Source organism: Pithys albifrons, chromosome 6 (genome assembly GCF_047495875.1).
Source record: "Pithys albifrons albifrons isolate INPA30051 chromosome 6, PitAlb_v1, whole genome shotgun sequence".
Lineage (NCBI taxonomy): Eukaryota > Metazoa > Chordata > Aves > Passeriformes > Thamnophilidae > Pithys > Pithys albifrons.
Genome location: NC_092463.1, coordinates 54,990,519 through 55,010,513, shown reverse-complemented (window position 1 = coordinate 55,010,513; position 19,995 = coordinate 54,990,519). Strand labels below are relative to the sequence as shown.

At 39.2% G+C, this 19,995-nt stretch overlaps 1 protein-coding gene across 6 annotated transcripts in view; it reads left to right on the top strand.

The window, feature by feature from the left end:
* The window catches only part of IRAG1 (inositol 1,4,5-triphosphate receptor associated 1), a 67,392-nt gene that overhangs the window by 11,082 nt on the left and 36,315 nt on the right, over positions 1 to 19,995 (top strand). For 5 of the 6 annotated variants that reach the window (XM_071558974.1, XM_071558977.1, XM_071558972.1 and 2 more), the window contains 3 exons: positions 14,832 to 14,927; positions 15,340 to 15,403; positions 19,207 to 19,290. The gene's annotated coding sequence lies outside the window, so the exon portion shown is untranslated. The remainder of the gene's footprint in view (positions 1 to 14,831; positions 14,928 to 15,339; positions 15,404 to 19,206; positions 19,291 to 19,995) is intronic. The other variant, XM_071558976.1, reaches the window with a different exon arrangement.

Here is a 19,995-nt window from a genome sequence, read left to right as displayed (position 1 = left end):
GAGATAACAAAATGAGTTTTACTACAGTGAATTTAATAACTTGAACCTAGTCTGGGGTTCAACTTGAACCTATTACACAATGCCAACATCTGATACACGGTTCAGGTGAGGAAGAAAGATCCAGTGGCTGATGTCACTGAAACACCTTGGGGAATGATCATTTCTTCTGCACAATCTTTGCCCTAATAACAAGTGGTTCTTTGGAAAAACTGAAGAATTATGTTCATAGTGTTTTGAATGTTATGAGATTCCTGAATAGATATTTTGAAAAACAAAATGAAAAAAAAAATCATCTTTCCTAAAATATTTGGAGGATATAGTGAGAGAGATATCATTATACAGTGAGAATATACGGTGAAGAACCAGATCTCTTGAATAGCTCAGAACTGAACTGTTTTATCCCTCACCTTCTTAAAAACATGGTTCCATAATTTTCTGCTGCATTTGTGCTATGAAATAATTATTTCAATGGGTGAAATTTTAATGTTCTGGTCAGTTATAAAGACTGAGTAATGTACCAATGAAAGCATGTTCAGCATGTTTTCAATATTCAGACTTTCCTCAAGAATATTAACCCATCACAGTAAGGAATCCAGCTGGGAATCCTTGTGAAACTCAAGTCACCAAATAACTTCTGCCTGTCCCTGCAGAGTAAATTGATTAGAAAGATTGTGTGACTTACCAATGCCTGACTTATGGTGTGGTGTAGCTGAAATACAAGAGAGAGTATGAACCTGATGATTCACTAAATAAAATTCCATTACTCCACACTGCTCCAAAAATTGAAGAGGAAAAAGAAACTTTTAATACCAACAGCACTAATATTGCATCATTGGTTACTCTGTCACTGAATATTCATTAAGCTCTGCAGTATGTTCAGTTAAGGTACTGGTTGTAATTAAAACAAGCTGTGTGATTGACATTTGCCTTTTGCTTCAAATTAGTTCAAAAGCATAATCAACATCCATTTAGAATCAAAGTGGGTTTTATTTTTATGCATATGATAGAGAAGTGTGGTGCCATTCACTCAGGTTGGCAAATAACTTGTATGGAAAGTATTGTAGTTGTCGTGTTTCTTGATCTTCTAGATTCCATTGTTCCTTCAGAAAAACATTTCTCAGTTAACTGGATAATGATAATTTCAGAAACAAAATCATAGTCGGCTCTGACTTTAAATTTAAATATTTCCTTTAGCAAAAACACCAAAATGGCATGTTCAGTTAGTAACTTTATCCTCTTTGTTCTTTAAAAATATACTTTTTTTCCTCTGAGAAGGTTAAAAACATAACACTTGGAGGGAACACTTAGAAAATGAATTTGTAGATTATCTTTAAACTCCATGGAAAATCAAATAAACATTGTTCTAACTAAGAAACATTAACAACAACAAAAAAGTTTGTTTTGGAAAAAAATCTTTACATGCCTTAGAAACGTGTTCAACACAATTTGACATCATCTTATTTGCACAGATCAAACAGTACCTTTGGTATTCATTTATCTTTAGATAGACTGAAATTATTTTTGCATAGATAGAGACATTGTATATCTTGTTTGTTAAGCTAGTTTGGCAACTGTTACTTGTTTGTAGTCAGTTGTTAGGTATTATAAAGAAGAAATAAAGGAAGTATGCAAAAAAAGATTAGTGGAACACACACTAAATGTTTATAGAAAATCTAGTAACTCTAGTTCTAAGTTCTAGCTTTCTTATTTCTTTCTATTTGTGAGGCAGAACAAAACTACTGGGAAGATGTTTTCCTAATGTCTGCAGCCTGGGGTTTGGACAGAAGAGAAGACCAATACAGAGAATTAAGATTTTAATTCTTCAGAATTTAATTTCTTAGCTATCATAGTTAAGAATTAAGGATAGAAGCTCTCTCTCTTTAGCTGACTATTCCTTCCCCTGCTCCAGGCAATTTATTTGAAAGGCAAACTGAAGTAAGTCACTTCAGGAAAGGGGTTGTATAAAAAAAGGTAACTTTTAGCCTAACCAAGTTTATCTCCCTGGGCTTCCCTGTAGCCATCTAAGAAGTGAGAAATTCTTTCAGAATGCAATTCAGAGAGCTTAAACAAAGTTCCTGATTTTAGGACAAGAACTTAATTTGATTCAAAAATAAAAAAGCAAACTTCTCAAACCAACCAAGTAAGACTTGGGGAGACAAATGGCCTTAGACTGAGGTGAGTCTTCATGTAAGGTCCCCATTACACGTATTCTCCTGCCTCTCCATCTGTTGAAGGCAGTGTTATTATAATAACTCTTGTATTAAATAGGTCTGGGCTCTTTTTCTTCTCTTGATCCTTCCCCTGCACAGAACATAAAATTTGCTGTTACTGGTTTGGGTAGAAACATTGGACAGAAATCTTAGATCGGTGTTTAGCAACTGTATCCAGCCATATCCAAACTGAAGAATCTTTGACTGGAACCAGCATTTTCAGTTGACAAGTGGAAGCAAATATCTGTGTTGTCTGCAAGAAAAAAAATATCACTCCCTCAGCTTATCAAGTTTTGATTTCTTATATCAACTCTAATAACTCTAATAGGACTGATGCAAAGCTGGTATTCACTTCTGTTTAACTGAATTGATAAACAGAGACAAGTAAATGAGATCAAGTTTTGTAGTGGGTATTAAATCACAATTCCTAAGGCAAAAGTGCAAACATGAGAGCTTCAGGGGAGAGGGATAGTGAGCTGATAATCTGACTTTTGGGTGTTGTAAGAACTGTTTGTCATGTTCCTTTGCTTGTCTGTGCTCCCAGGGTTTGGTGGGAGTGAGCTTTCCCTGCTTACCCCTGTCCTGCAGGCCGTACAGCAGGAGATGAGATATAACCCCCTAAGGTTAAAGGCATAGTAGTATTTCATCAAAACAGCACGGGGAAAACATGGAAGTTTAGAGGGAAACAAACTGTACAGTTTTGTCTCTTCAAAGACTTTGTAGTGAGTGCAAGCTTTGATTGGGCTTTGTTGAAAAGAAAGTAGGTTGCTTACAAAGTTTAGTAGGCAAGAATTAAATATAATTTATCTGTTTTGATCTTGTGTTTCTATGATGTAAGAACTAGCAATAGTGCATGAAATATTATATATGTATTATTTCTGTTGTTAAGGCTACCTTATTGTAGAATTTGTCTTATAGATTCAATTCACTAGGTATACAAGGAAAATAATACTTACAGTGTGAAATAACTTTAAGAGCTGTGAAGTGGCTGATATATAATATTACTCATTTCTGTTTCAAAATTTTAGTATCTCAGGGGAGAAGCCCATCCATTGTACCTTAGACCAATCTTATTTTTTTTCTGTTTCCTTGCCTACTAAACCCTAATGTTTATACTGAACTGAAGAAATATCAGTAAGAGAAAGAGAAGAGATGGTTCCAGATTCTCTCACAGAAAGTTGGAGTTATTCCTTCTGCTATTGATTCTGTGAGAGGAAATCAGCAGGAGTGCAAGAGCATCCTAAGACATTCCCCCAGTCTGTACCATTGATTTGAGCAGAGATTATTCCCGTGGTTTTTCTGACTCAGCCACATGTGAGGCCTTCAGACCGGGAGTGTAGGCAGCTCTGAGAAGCTGAATATATGTCAGAGGGAGAGGTTCCATCTCAATGTAAAAAAGAAATATTTTACAGTGAGAACAATCATTCAGTGGAACAGCCTCCCCAGGGATGTGGTAGGTCCCATTGCTGGAGGTTTTTGAGGTCCAGCTGGACAGAATGCCCAACAATCTCATCCAGGCTCTCTTTCCCACAAAGGGTTGGGCCAGTTGATCTTTCAAAGTTCCTTCCAAACTGGGCTTTTCTGTGATGATAAGTAGGAAAAAAGATGGGGAGTAGCAATCAAGAGGTGTATAAACCTTCATGACAGTCTCAGTTCCTTGATCTTCTGGGGGAGAGATGAAGGGGAAAAAGATTCTCTACTGCTTTGCACTTGTGTCTTCTACTGAATAGTATTGCAATCAAATGGAATTTTCTTCATACAACCATAAAATTGGGAACGTCATTTAGTGTATGTGTGAGCAAGTGTGTGCATGGATGTGTAAGACTGCAAAGTTTCAGAAGTGCTGGCTGTGAAATTCAGTTCCTTTTTGTGTGATGCATCTTAAAGAGCTGAAAATACTTTCAGTGACCTGCCACCCAAAGAGCCTCCTAAAAACATCTGAAGTTTGTTCATGTGCAAGAATCTAAAACGTGACAAAGCAGGAGATGCCAGACATTCTCCAGTCTGGGATATATTTATTTCTTCAAGAAGGCTACTTAGGAATCCAGCACAGTACAGACCTATGGCAGCAGGATCTTAATCCTGGCTGTGGTCTCAGCATGCACTGTTTGTGTTTACTAGAAAAATGAGAAAAGAAGTCTTTTTCTCTCATTATTTCATTCTGCCTGTTGTTCTGTGCATCCTTTCCTTCAGCACTGCTAATTACTCATGATGGGCAAAAAGGAAATTTTCCTTTATTCACTTTCTCACAATCGGTTTTTTCAGCAACTGAAACTGTGTCCACAAGTGAACACTCAACCTCCACATCAGGCCATGTAAACCATTCATCTGATCCCAGCTGAGGTTCATGTTCATGCTACTCCAAAAGCAGAAATGTTCTTTAAACCTTAGTGTTTTCAGCCATCTCCAGGTTAGGCCTCTCCAGATCCAGAGGCTCTACAGAACTACCACTGTACCTTTCATCTAAATGCATCTAATCCATTTTCAAACTGATTCATATGCTCCAATCCTTGTACAACTGCTGTGGTAACAAATTCAGTTATTAATTATATACTGTTGTGAAGGACCTTCTTTTGTACTTTAACTATTGCCTAATTAATAACTGCTTTTGTCATCCTCATTCTTATGTGCTGTGAGGAATTGTGATTAAATAATTAATAGGCCACCCTGTTCATCATTTTCTAACCTTTTTTCTGTTCAGAACTGTCCCTTTTTCAAGTTGAAGTGCTCTTGTCTTTTTTGCCTGGAAACACTTTGCAATTTCTTACCATTCTTTCTTCTATGAACCCTTTGTGTTTATGTTGAGTTTTTTTTATTCTTGAGGGTTTTTTGAGATGTGACTAGAACCATTTTAAAGATATGGGCTCATATTCTATGATGTTCTCAACTCTTTCTTATTAATTCTCAACAATTTTTACTTTTTGGCTGCTGCTGAATGCTATTTCCAGGGAACTATCCAAAATTACTCAGATCTCTGTCCTGACTGGTACAACACAATGCTGGGCTCTGATTTAAGCCAAGTATACTTTTTGTCCCTGCCATGTGCATTGATTTGAATTTTTTAGCAGCTTCTTTCACCTGTCAGTTTGTCATTCAGGCCCCATAAACTGCCTTGGCTGTCTTTAGATCTGATTTTCCCATTTCATCTTTAGTCATCTGTGTAGACTCTTTTTCAGCTCCTTCCTGGCTGTGGAACACCCCAGTACCTGTGGAAGGGTAATCTCTGCAGCAGACAGGCAAACCTGTAACTCCTGTCCTTTATTTTCTTCCTTAAATTCCAAGAAATATTTCCCTATTGTCCTGTGAGAGCAGAGTCTCCTTAAGGTGCTTGGTAGAGAATTTTGTCAAAACCTTTCCCTATTTGAAAAATGCCTATTTCTAGTATTAAAAGTCTTGTTGACTTTTGTCAAGAAATTTAATTAAATAGCGAAGTTTGGAATGTTATGCAGTCCTATATTAAATTATCATTCTCAGATCTGGATCTGTTTATTAATAAAATATTACATTAATTTCTTATCTAGGACAGTTGTTATCTAAAAGTAAGGAACTAGGATGAAAGTCTTAAATGATAATACAATTATAAAGCAATCAGTCCTCAAACAAGAGGTTTGGTTTGTTTTGGCAGAATAGCAAGGAAGTTCAAGGTCAACATCAAAATATTGAAGGAGGTGTTTTGAAAGGATGAACATCATTGCTTATACTGTTCACCTTTCCCTCAGTCTCTTTAAGGCCTTTTATTTGCTTCCCACTACTTCAGGTAATTCATGTGCAGCTTTTTGTCTTGGCATTTGCCAGAATGTTGTCCAGAGGCTTCCTAAAACCCTCAGTATTTGATTAATAATGAAACTTTTGAAGTACCAGTATTTCAGCATTTCTTCTACAAAAGATTAATGTAGTTCTATGGTATTGTTACAATTACAATGAGTTCCTCTATCTTCTTTTAAGACACATTTTCTAAATATTCTACCTGGGTTTGTATTTTTTATATCATAATATATTAGAATCACTGAATCTTTTTCATTCATTTTCTGCAACTGTTTTAAAATCAAAATAAATTAGCCACGTTCCATTATTTTAATATAATCTTGTTTAGTTTTTTCAATATAAGAAGAGAAAAACAGTGGTAAGACAATGAATCTCAGTGGATGCAGACCATACACTTATTGTGTACAAACTGTTTGTGAGGAGGCAAATACAGAATGCCATTTTGACTCGTTGTATATAAAGTTATGAAATTAGCATAATTAGATACACATCACAATTTCTTGTTAGAGTAAAGACAGCAGCAACACTGAGCTCTACCACAGCTGATAAAGTGTCTCCTGCTCCTCTTCCAGCAGTTGTCAAACTCTGAGCAGCTGCAGCTGGAACGGGATGTGTTGTACCACCTCGGCCACTGCATTGAGCGATGCTGCTGGTGGGGAGCTGGTGACTGAGATGCAGGTCCGGGTCTGACCCACTGCTCCTCCTGCACAGAGGGAGTGCCCTGACAGAGAGAGCAGCTCCAGTAGTTCTGGGATTTCTGTTGCAAATCTTGACCCATGAGATGTTCTGTTGTTCTTTTAAGGTCTGATAGAATAGAAGTAACTCTGCTCCTTTTACGGCCTTTCTCGCTTCCCTCATTTTCACTTTAGGTTTGGAGGCGAAACTTTAAACCCAGTGTATAAAATGTAACCCCCAAAGTCTGGAATTCTCTCTCCCCACAGAAGTAATTCCCTGGTTTACACTCACCTCCCTGTGCAGAGCACTGATAAAACCATGCTAAATGAGTGTGGGTTTTTTATAGATGTTGATGAGATTATGCAGAAAGCTGGTACATTACCTTTTGGATCAGCTCCTGGATGTAATCAGGGATGGAATGGTGCTGCTATGTAGCGTTATCAGGGAAAGATTCTGACAGAGGACATGGGGGACATTTTGCTACAGTTGGCTTGTGCGATTCCAGAAGAGCAGAGCTGTTGTTTTCCTCCAAACTGTTCTGAACTGTCTAATTACCCAGAAAATCTGGCTTTTTGGTACAGTACATGCCAGTCAATGCGTAAAAATTCTTTTCTTGTTCTGATAGCTTTGATCTTTTTTATTAACTATCCTGCTTCTGGGTTTTGGAGAACAATCATTGAAAATGGAAGAAATAAGGTTAGAAAACCAACTGTTCTTAGGGTGTTGTATTTGGTAGCTTTGTAAAAGGAAATGAAAAGTTATTTTTCTTACCATACTCTCTAGCAGATGCAAGCTAATGAGAATGGTTTCCAAATTAGAGTGCAAATAGTAAACCTCCTGAATCTAGAACTATAGGAATTAACCAAAATAGGCCTTGTTTTCTTCCTGCTGAGATGAGTTTAAAATTAAAAGGAGTTATAGACTTCATTCCCTTAGATCATCGAAGGTTAGCTTTCACATTTGAGAAAGCTGACTTCAGTGTAGCCCATGTCCAGTGGATATCTGTGTTTCCTGGAAGTGAGGTAACCAGCAGGAGATGGTTAAAATCTTCCTTGGACCCTCAGTGTTAGTATCTTGAAGATCAAGTCTTAGATTCTGATGGAGTGCAGAACACAGGAAATGGCAACTTGCTTTTCTTTTTTCCCAAACAACTGTTTGCTTTCATTTTCAGACCAACCTTTCTGCAAGTCAGCAGCTCTTTCTGAAGTGATAGAGCAGTGCTTTCTCCTGTTTCCCCACATTAAAACAAAGTGCTCAGGTTTAATTTTCCTGAAGCCACTTCACCTGCATGTCAAATAAGGATAAAAAAGGCAAATCATTTCTCCTGTCATTCTGGCTGTGGCTTCTAGACTTGCAAAGGGTTCATCTCACATATTATTTATTTACTATCTATGGTTTTAATCAGTGCTGTGGCAGCATTATAAAGCACCCTTTTAAAGAATGCAGAGGAATATTTTACTGTATAAGATACAAGTGCAGCCATGTCATGAGCACATAGAACATTTTCTGTGCTAACAATGTGTTTCCATATCATGTGTGGAGCTTGGAGTATTTATTTTACCTACATCTTAATTACTACACAATCCTGTCAGATGCAACACCTTTGGAGTCCTTAAATTATTAAATCAAATATGTTTTGTTGGTTTCACCTTGAAATTTATAACTGTTTCAATTAGCCTAATTAGAAAAAGAGGATCTCCGAAGACTTTGTTTCTGTTTCAGCTAACACATGCACCTCATTGGGGTGGGTCATCCAATCCATTGCTTCCTTGGCCAGTAAAATGCATATTGAATTTTTTTGCTAAATTCATCAGTAATAGGCTGGTCTTTTTGACTCTGGGTATTGTGGGTCTTTGTTTTTAAATCCCAGTACAAAAAGAGCCCCAAAAACAAAACAAAAAAAAAAAAATCCAAGCTTTCTCCAAGCTTTTGAAAGTCTTTATATAGTGCATAAGTTGAACTGTCCAGTAAATGCACTTCCTCTTCCCATCACACCTTTAAAAAATTTAATTTAAATTAACAACTAAATTGGTCCAGGAATGCTCACTGTGAGAACTTCATAGCATGAAAATAACACTGTGTGACTACATCTGCAGAGTACATTCAGTGGCAAGGAATCACACAGCACACAGAAATCTGCAGATGATTCAGCAGTACAGGCAAAAGACCTTCTGCAAAGTATATTTGCAAAACCCTGTATTATATTAATAGATCTTTTGAGCAAGAAAGGGCTTTGGGCTCTGAATCTGCATTGACATCACACCAGAATAAGACACTGAGGACTTCCTACCCCACCATACCGCTTTGGATAATACTGAAATTGAGCAATCATGATTAATCTTTATTATCATTACTATTATTATTACACCTGCTTCTGAAGCTGGATATTGATAAGAGAAATTATTGTGGCTTCTGGCTTTCAAGTTGTGTCTGTTTCCAGGAAAAAGGCTAAAAGGTGGCATTACAGTGTTACTGCTTTTTCACACTTCTGTATCATATGCTGGAATGAGGGAAGAGGTGTCTGTGTTGGGCTTTGCTTCTTCACAGGCAGCAATGCCTGCAGGTTTGTGTGCTCCAGGGGTAAAATTGGACTGTTTCTAGCAAAAGCAGCCATTCTTGTGATCTAATATACAGCATCCCTAGATCCAAACTGGGGCATTACAGTCTGGATGAGTGAACTACCAGAGCAGTAGAAAAAGAAGCTGATTATTTGTATTCCAGTAATGCAGTCAGTACTTACCACTGGCATTACATTTCACCTGACATTGCTGTGAAGTCCTTTGAGAGTCTCTCCATTTAGTAGATGTGGAGCATGAGTAGAAATAGATTCTCATCAGAAATGGCTTTTGGCCCGCAGGATGTTGATAAACTGGAGCAAATCCAGGGAGAACCCCTGTGGTGGTCAGGAGGTACAGACACTGTGAGGGGATGCCAAGGGAACAAGCTGGTACTGCTTAGCCTGGAGAGGAACTTCGTTGCAGCCTCGCAATGTTTAAGATGCTGCTAAAAAGATGAGCTCAGGCACTGTACAGGGGTGCAGGGCAGGGGAATGAGAGACAAGGATCATAAGGGACATTCCCAGTGGGTGTAAGGGTGGGGCAAGAGGGGAAGCTACTGTGGAGGTCATTAAACACTGGACTAGATCTACCAGCAATTCTTCAGTTTCTGTCCCAATCTTTCTTCTGTTCAATTCTTCAATTTCAAGTTCCAACTGGACAAAGTCCAAAGCAACTTCCAGTTGCTTCAGGGCTGACCCTGCAAGGGTTGATCCAAATGACCTTTCAGAATTGCTTGAATCTGGGAATGGATCTTCTAGTCTGGCCATCTTACAGTAGCATAAAACTTACAGTAGTCAAATAAGCAGTCAGCAAACAAAGTCCACACAATGGCTGATTGTTTGAATATGGTGATACTATAGATAGTGCTTTCCTGGTGTACAGCAATGTTTCAAAAACTCAGTGGAATGAGATCCATAATTGTTTTCTCATAAAAAGGAAGTTAGGCTCACTCAAGCTCTTTTGGCGTGTGCTCATTTTTGCAATGCAAAAAACATGTGTACCTGTATCACTAAAGCAAGCAAATGTGAATCTGGTTGTGTCCAGGAACCATAAAATGAGAACAAAATGCTTGTTTTGCTGCTTTTTCATTTGTTGATGCAAGATGGAGACCTTGAAAGCCCACAACTGCATTTTAGGATCCCAAGGAAGGCTATTTATTGTCGGTTTGTTCAACAAAGTGTGCCCTCTGGGATTACCCTTTGTGATTGGGAAAGAAAGAATTTCTTTTAATTTCTTCATTTGGAAAATTTTTTGCTTGACTAGCAACAAGATTCCTGGGTCACTAAGCAAGAGTGTTCTGCCCTAATTGCCTTTAACTTATTTATGTTTCTAAGGCCTTTGGCAGTCATTTTTTCCACATTATAGGAGGTCAATATCCTGCTGCCCTGGAAAACAGAATCATTTATAGAATGTTTATATATAAAAATTGTTTTCAAAAATTTTACTTCATGTATCAACCTTAAGGCTTTTCTCAAACAAGGATGGATCAATACCAAAAGACACTAATTTGTTTTCCCCTAATCATATGTCTCCCCTCCCCCAAGCGTATTTGTTCTCCTTTTACATTAACTAAGATTATAGCCAAGATGCAATTTGAAAAAATATCATTTCCAGCTCCCAACTCTGCCTACACCACAGACAAAAATAAATGTGTAACTAGAATGTGATGTGTAATACATGCAGGCCAGACAGCAGAAACATATCTGGGTTCCTCCAAATCTGGGAGGAGTAGAAGAAAAAACCCAAATGACTCTCTGTTGACTCAGTGTTACTGAGCACATGATGCTCACTTAGGCCAAAGCGTCTTTGGTGGTAATATTATCTCTTGCTACTCTCAATGCCACTGCTATTAACAATTTCTGTGAGCCATTTATCAGTGCACAGGTCCTGCATCGAGGGGCAATCTGCACCATGCAGCAAACACTGATGCTGACTCCTAGTTTATGTGGGTTTTTCAAATAGTGAGTCGTTTAGGAGGAGGAACAGAACAGCATTTTTTTATCATTTTCAACCTTTTTTTTTAATATTATTTTGTCCTTGGTTTAAGATCACTGCCTTAATGTTGTAAGACAATAAATTTTTCTCCAGATATTTCCTGGCTCTAGATCTCTTTTGAACTGCCCTTCTGAATGACACTTAATGCACTGCTCTCCCACTCTTATCTTCACACTTTCTTATATGTTGTTCCTTAAGCTTAGAAATCCTTACTCTCCATGCCAAATATCCACCCACTCCATGTTCACATTCTTCCTTTAAACTGCATTTCCTTAAAGTCTATCAAAAATTATCTGCAATTAAGAAACATATCAACTCTGCCTTGACATCTGACAGACTTCTGATCATCAGATTTGCTACTGCTGGCTGAATTCTGTAACTTGTGTGTAATACCCAATAAATCAGGGATTGATTTTTCCTTAGTATCACAGGTACTGCCTTTTTTACTAAATATATATATATTATCTTTTCAAAGTACCCCAAATTTCAGCCCAACTGGTTTCCTAGAGGTCACCTGGCTGAGCAGGGCTGCTTTTTGTCTTGCTTTTTCTTGTCATTCAAACTGAAAGCCCACTGATGGAAAAAAAATAGGTCAGTAAGATGTAGGATTAGGTAAAGTTTTTGCTTGCAAATTAACAGAATTTATGGAAACAGCTGCCTATGAATTGTAGAGTTATGGGGAATTTTCACTTTGGGATGGTGTTTGGTTGGTTTTTGTGGAGATAGGTTGTTTCTTTTGGGATTTTTTACATAAAATAAGGAAAGGAATTATTGAAATTATAAAAGCATATTTGATTAGGAGTGAATAGTTGAAATTTAAAATGCATGAGGCATATCTAAAAACTGCTGGATGATAAGATCTGGTAGGCAGTTATGACTATTTGCTGCCCCAGCCTGGATGCTTATGCACTTTGTTCTTCATGTGCAGCAAAGGTTTGTTATGTGGCTTTGGAAGATGATTTCCTGGGGGTAAAGGATCTACCATAACTAACTGGTTCTCTCCTGGAGAGCTTTCTCTGAGGCTGTGAGAGTGAACTTTTGTCAGCTCAGTGAAATATATAGGGGGCTTCCACTGTTAGTTTTGAAAGACTGAATATATGGCTTCATATTCACTTCAGTTTCTTCTGCTTTCTGAAGAGTCTTTTTTTATTTTTGCTACAAAATATGCTCAAGTATTTGGAAAGCAATAAAAGAACAAAATAGGCCACAAAGAAAGCAACAACCGGGAAAGGAGATACATGCATGGTTTTCTCTTTGGCCATATTAGTTTTCTACTCTGAAGGGAATGTCTTAAATTAATGTAACTATTCGTGCTAAAGGCAAGGCATTGAATGAGGGCGAACAGATTTCAGGTCTGGAATCCAGGAGGAGGTGCCACCTCCTTTGGTTCTCTTGCCACAGTCAGGCTGTTGTCTCCAGCACGGAATGTGGAATGTGGGCAATGCCATGTTCTTGGAACGGTGTGACTGGGGAGAAGCCTCTCCTCTAAGAACCTCACAGGCCTGTTCTTTTCCATAACTCCCTTTGCTGTCCTTCCTACACGAGAGCTGGGGCTGGTATCTTGGCCACAGCCTTCACCTGCTAAAATTACCCTGCTGGAGTTCTGTCTCAAAAGTTCAAAGAAAAGACGCAGAATTAATAAAAATTACACGTGAACCAGAACATTTTTTTTAACTTGTATGCAATTTTTAAAACCATTTACTTTCACAGGGAGGTGATGCTTCTTATAACCCCATTTTCTTACATTCTTTAGAGTGCTAAATAAAAACCAAAATATGAACATAAAAAAAATGCATCCAAAGCAGGGTAATTTATAAAAGTTTGATTTACTCAATGTTAACTCCTAACCGCCCCTAAACAAAAAACTGGAATAAGGAAATTTTCAGGCTGCCTAAAGTATACTTATCTTAAAAGAAAATATTTTTTTTTAAATCGGAATCTACCAGTCTAATAAGGTAGTGAAATGCTGCTCTTCAGTGTTTTGAAAATATGTGCATTCTTCATCTGTTTGCTGATTGTCTACTGCATAAAATTCAGCTTATAATTCTTGCAAGGGGAAAAAAAAAGGGTTGTAAGCCACTCCTCTGGATGCTTTGCAGCAAGAGAAGTGAATCTTTCACTTCCAACCTTTTTGTTTTTCAGTCCCAACAGTGTGTCATACCCAGCCATTACTGGAGATATTCTCCTGAGTGCATCAAAACAACATTTTGCTCTCTGCCTGACCTAACTTTTGCTTTCTCTCATTCAGGCAGATTATTGAAAACTATCAAGCTTTATGTGTTCCTGAGCTATGAGGAAAACAGGAAGCAGACAAGGAGATTCTTTCCTGTCATGCTGCTCTGTAAATCCAGTCCTGTATGTGTAGCTTGTAGCTCCAAGGAGGTCTGTACACAGAGTTCAAGAGATGTTTTTAGAAGCTGTAATTTCCTTAAGCTTTTGTGAGTTTGTTCCTTTAAAATACCTTTGTGAGAGAATTATGCACATTTATCCCTTGTCTCTGCGGCTGCAACCTGGAAGTGTTCTGATTGTCAAGAAGTATTAAGTTGCTCAGGAATTAACCTCTGTGCTGAGGAATTAATCTCTGTACTTCTCAGAATGAAAACAGATGCTTTGAATTCACGTAGTGGCTGCATAGAGTGTGCGTGCCCCAGTGGAATTGTTGTGTATCTTACAAACAGAAACACCACTTTGTCTTCCAGATTTTACCTTGTACGGCTGTTTGGATGTGGGCAGGACTCAGAACACTGATGTTATCACAGGGAGGCTTTGTATTAGTCCTGGGGGCTGTGACTGTGTGTTTTGCTAAACTGACTGCAGCATCTTAATACTATGCAAACCTGAATATTTAGCATGAAAAACCACTCTTTTGTATTAAATATGAGATGTAGTAGGAAACAGTCAATATTTTCCTGTGTTGCAGACAATAAGAAGTGTGTTACAGTTTTCATGTAGTATCTTCTGTACAGGGTAAGGATGTACATGGGTCAGCTTTAGTTGTGGGTTTGAGGGGTTTTTCCCCTTCCAGTAAATATTTATATTCTACAAAAAGTTTGGAGTACTAACGCAAAACAGTATTGAAGTATTTCTATTAAGATACCCTGGATCTGGCTTAATGGGTTTTGTCTGGTTTGTGTGGTCGTGATGTTGGGGATTTTTTAATTTTTTTGAGATAGCTAATGAATGGCAATAAATTTTGCCTGTGTATCTTAAACTATAATCTTTGAAAACTTAGTCTGTGGTACAAACAAGAAAGCCATCCTGTTTTGCTCACCCTTGGTTTGAAGGAAGGAAGTTTAGTGGTCTTTAAGTACTTCAAAGTTGCAAAACCTAATTAAAAATGTTACATGAATGCCATAAGCTTTCACAGCTATACAAGAAGGAATGCAAAAAGATACCTTTGTAATATGTTCATGTTTGACATCCACTTTGCAGGACAGCAAAGAAAAAGTTATGAAAAGCAACTGAGGACTGTGTAGTTCATCTGTGTGCATGTCATGCAGCTCCCACTGTTGACAAATGAGAGTTGCTTGATGTGACCCCAGGCAGTATGAGGTCAAGACATTAATAAAATGCTTTCTTAAGTGTTTATTTCTTCTCTCTTTTGTATATCCTTGTTGTGACGTGACAGAGCATTTGAGGTCAAGTGCCCGGCTATCGGTGAGATGGAGTGAAGCACCTTTCTGTGAGCCTTCACCACAGGGGACTCAGCCGTGACTCAGAAAGGGTGAGTTAACTGCTTGTACTCAACTTTCTCTACTATGGTAAAATGAGTTGCAGATAGAACACACTGAAAGCCAAGGGGCTCTAAATACTTTTCCCTTTTATGGAATAGAGCTCCCAGATTTCCATTTCCTGGAGATTGTACTCTAAGTCTACACAGTGGTAAAAGAAAGTTCTCTGCATTCACTGATCTATATCTGACTACAAATTTGAGCTCAGGGGATCATTTTTTCCCCAACTATTTTAAGCAGTAAGTTTATAAAAACAGACCAAAATGTTAAAAATCATTTCATCCTCTCTTTTCTTTCTTTTTCTTGCTTTGTTTTCTTTAGATTGTCTCCTCTTAGTGTGGGAATAAGCAGAATGTGGTGAATAGTATAGGTAATTTTTTTGTGTTCTTTTAACTCATTTTGTAGGTGCAAAAGGCTCGTGCAGACTGAGATTGTGGATCTTCACCCACATCCACTCTGCCTGTGACATGTGAGTTAATCTCTACAAGTATTTAATTTTAAAAGTTCATTTTAAAGCTCTTGCAATTTCTGGAAGAATGGAGTTTTGGGGACAATCACTTACTCTGTTAAAATACTACAGTAATGTCAGGATAGGGTCTACTACAATTATGTCCTTTGATAGGACAGAGATAGGCCAGACAGATTTTGATCAATGCCTAACAAAAGAAATAACAGAATCTGGAAATTGTCTCAGTGCCTGGGATGCTAATGTGTGCTTATGGACCTTGAGTGTTGCTGAAGTGCAGGTGTAATTTTTTCTCTCTCAGTGTCTTCAGGGACAACAATGACAGTTGTTTCAGTTGGTATCTCACTGTATTGCATGTATTGTTAACATACCATTTCCTTCTTTGAAACATGCTAATTCTTGCAGGAAGGAGTAAAGCTGGCAAAGCTAATGGTAGTGCTCTGCAGAAGAAAAAATGTAACTTCCAGTGAAATAAGTTTCCAAGGACATTTCTTTCTTTTCTTTCTACATTGATGAGATTCAGACAAGCTCCTCTAATTCTTGTTAGAATGTTCTCACAAATTCCTGTTTTTCTATATGTTTTCATTCTCTGTGGCATTTCCTGGGGCTGTTTTCATTGCCCAACCAAAAGGACATAAGGTCACTTCAGCAATGATGGAAGAACATTTATTCACTAATACCTTCAGGTTCCATCATTTCTAAACCTTTACCTTTTCTACCAGTATCAAGTATCAGAAGGCAGTAACTTGGCAGCAAATGGCAGAACTCCTTGTACAGCCTGGAGCAAGGAAGTGTCTCCATTGGTTACATCTGTCTACAGGACATGATGTTTGTGCTCATTAAACATCACAAAGTCTTTAAAGGATCTGGACTACTGATTTTAAGAACACTGCACAGGTTAAAAATAAGCTTTTAGATTGAGAAATTAATGATTTGGGAGTTCTAAAACACATAGTTTATTAATTGAACTACATCCTTATGCTGAAATGCCAATATGTGGTAGCCCTCACCTTGGCTGTGTACAGGACTGCAGCAGTGGAGTCAAGGTGTGCAAAGATGGGGTTTGTTTTAAAAACAGGAAGAATTATGTGCAAGTTTTCTCTGCTCCAATGTAGTCCTCAACACCAGGGGTTTCTGGAGGGAAGATATTAGGAAAAAATGGAAAGTCAAAGGAAGAAATTTTCCTACTGATCAGCACAAAGATCTGGAACTTACTCCTATTTGCAAGATAGCTCTGTAAGGAAATCAGAGTAAGGATCTAATTGTGCCAGAGATGGCCTGAGCTCAGTCCACTCCAAATCTGGGGGTTGTTAAGGTGGCGTAAATTCATCTTTCTACCCTCCATTCTGCCTTGGCTGTACTTTCTGTGCTGCATCTCTAAGACAACACAGCTCAAGATTTGTCCCTTTCTATTCTTAGACAAGCCTGCTGATTTATTTCTTGTTCTTTTAATGTTTTTTACTTTTTAAATCTAAAAAATGAACTGAAACTTGATGTGCTTAACAGCTCTTGCTTGTTTCAAGATAACTTGCATTACTTTTTTTGAGTTTAGTATGTACTAGGAACTCAGCTAAGACCAGGAATAAACCACTTTGGTGCAATAGCTTATACAATTCCATGTAGGACTCCAAACATGCTTTGGCATGACTCAAAACGTTCCTGATTTTTCAGGCCCGGCATTCTAGTGAACTGAATGTATCAGAACCATTAAAAATTCATAAGGCAAACACTTAGAGGGATTAAATAAACAACCAAATTCATATCTTCTCTTTTTTGTCTTTGATAGAATTTGAATTCTTGCACTCAGAAGGGTTTTGTTACAGAGATGAAAAGCAAGTCTATATCACTTTTTTCAGTTACCTTGCTTCCATCTCACCCTTATGTGTTGTTCATAGTTGGCAACTGCTGTTTGATACTTAATTGTTGAAACACGGAGAGGTTTAATGCTACTGCTCACTCTCTAATCTCTGAGGGTTTATTAAAATCAATGTAATCATAAATGTCTGTTTTCCATCATGCTAGGGACTTTAAAGATGTTCTGTTTTAATAAACATTTTAAAAGCTTTTTATTCGTAGAAAGCTTCCTCTGCTTTATTTGAATCAGAGATGGGTAACATCAGGATATAAACATGAACTTCCACTTACTTCAGTAGAGCTAAAAATTCTCCTGTAAGAGGTTCAAAATGTTTACAAAAGCTTGAAACACACTGTCCCTAAAGCATTTACTGCTCTGAAAAATCTTTATGCTCACTATTCAGAAACGGTCTGTATCTTGGTCTTTGTAATGATCTCACATATGCTGCATCTTTTTCACAATCACAAAGGACTGTAATGAAATAATTATTTTTCCTGAACACACTAATACTTGTGTAGGCCCATTTTTACATTCTATTAGTTCCGCATTAAGTTTCATGTGAGGTGGCCTTGTATTCCTCTTTAGTAAAAGAGAAAATAAAGTTTCCAACATAATGTGAAATGAATCTAATAAAAGCATCAGTCTTATCTGCTTTTCCAGTCCGAAGTTTTCACACATCCTGTAGGTTTCACAACACAGATTTTTTTTCCTGTGAAAGCTGAGGTGAGGAACTTGTCACTATTGAGACTGCTTCAATATTTCTTGTGAATGCTTTTGCTTCTTCTTTCTTTTTGCTTTTTTTTTAAATCAACATATTTATTTTGACAATTTTAATTGCCAACTTCAATAAACCAACATGTTCCTGAATACATTTCTTTGCTGACCCCTGAAATGGAAGGGAAAACTGCAGAAGGTTAATCTTACAATGCTGCCAAATGCCTTGAATTTCAAATCATCTCCCATCTGAACTTCTTGATTCCATCTGTCTTGAGTTCCAGAAGAGTAAAAGAATTGAGATGAGATCAGTTATTCTGGTTTGGAAGAAGATAAGTTTTAGGAGGAGCTTGTGCTTGCTCGGTATATTTATCTCCTTGGCACACTACTGAAGTTGTTGTGGTACTGTTTGAGTGCCCATCTGGCAACTGACTGTAAGGGACATGCAGCCATCCAGCTGTGCCCGGGGCACACAAAGACATGCAGCCATCCAGCCGTGCCCAGCAGCACACAGGGGCTGTGCAGGGACATCCAGCTGTGCCCGGGGCACACAGGAGCTGTGCAGGGTCATCCAGCTGTGCCCGGGGCACACAGGAGCTGTGCAGGGACATGCAGCCATCCAGCTGTGCCCGGGGCACACAAAGACATGCAGCCATCCAGCCGTGCCCAGCAGCACACAGGGGCTGTGCAGGGACATCCAGCTGTGCCCGGGGCACACAGGAGCTGTGCAGGGTCATCCAGCTGTGCCCGGGGCACACAGGAGCTGTGCAGGGACATGCAGCCATCCAGCTGTGCCCGGGGCACACAAAGACATGCAGCCATCCAGCCGTGCCCAGCAGCACACAGGGGCTGTGCAGGGACATCCAGCTGTGCCCGGGGCACACAGGAGCTGTGCAGGGTCATCCAGCTGTGCCCGGGGCACACAGGAGCTGTGCAGGGACATGCAGCCATCCAGCTGTGCCCGGGGCACACAGAGACATGCAGCCATCCAGCTGTGCCCAGGGCACACAGGGGCTGTGCAGGGACATCCAGCTGTGCCCAGGGCACTTAGGAGCTGTTCAAGGACATGCAGCCATCCAGCTGTGCCCGGGGCACATAGAGCCTGTGCAGGGACATCCAGCTGTGCCCGGGGCACAAAGGGGCTGTGCAGGGACATGCAGCCATCCAGCTGTGCCCGGGGCACACAGGGGCCGTGCCCCAGGTGGTCTCTGCTAACCGCGCTGTGTGTGCCCTGCAGGCGCCGCCGGGGAATGCAGTGATGTGCTGCTGGGGACGGTGGTGTTGATGAGGACAGTTTCCTAACTCTCGGGCAGGTGTCGCAGTAAATATTGCAATCCGTGTACTGCTGCCATAAGGACTGATTTGTGCTTCTCACTACTCATCTCAGACGTCCGTACAGGCTGTCTTGCTGATGTTATCCTTGTGAATGCAGTACCTCCCCTTGATACTAATAAGAAGAATTTGCTCAGCTCAAAGGCAGAGATTTATTTTTATTCCTATTTGGGCATTCCTGCTATTTTGCTTCAGAAGTGTCTTGCAGACTGTTGACTTGTGCAGAGGTACCAAGTCTTTCTACAATTCACCTAGGCCTTGCTCTTGCTCATAGGAAGAGTGCCACCATCTGGGGTTCCAGTTTTGCTTTTCTGAGATCTGAGATCACTCTCTGTAGCATGAAGGCTTTGTTAGTTACTAAAAGGCATAGCATGGAAGAGACAATTGAGAGGGAACCTCATCAGTGTGCATCAATATCTGGAGGGAGGTTGTCAAGAGGAGGGACCAGGCTCTGCTTGGTGGGGCCAAGCAATAGGACAAGAGGCAATGGGCAGAAACAGATGCAGAGGAAGTTTCATCCAAACATGAGGAAGAACTTTTTTCCTGTGCAATGACCAAGCACTGGAACAGGTTGCCCAGAGAGGTTGTGGAGCCTCCCTCACTGAAGATATTCCAGAATCATCTGGATGCAATACTGTGCTATGTGCTCTGGGAGGCTGGACCAGATGACCCCCGTGGTCCCTTCCAACCTGAC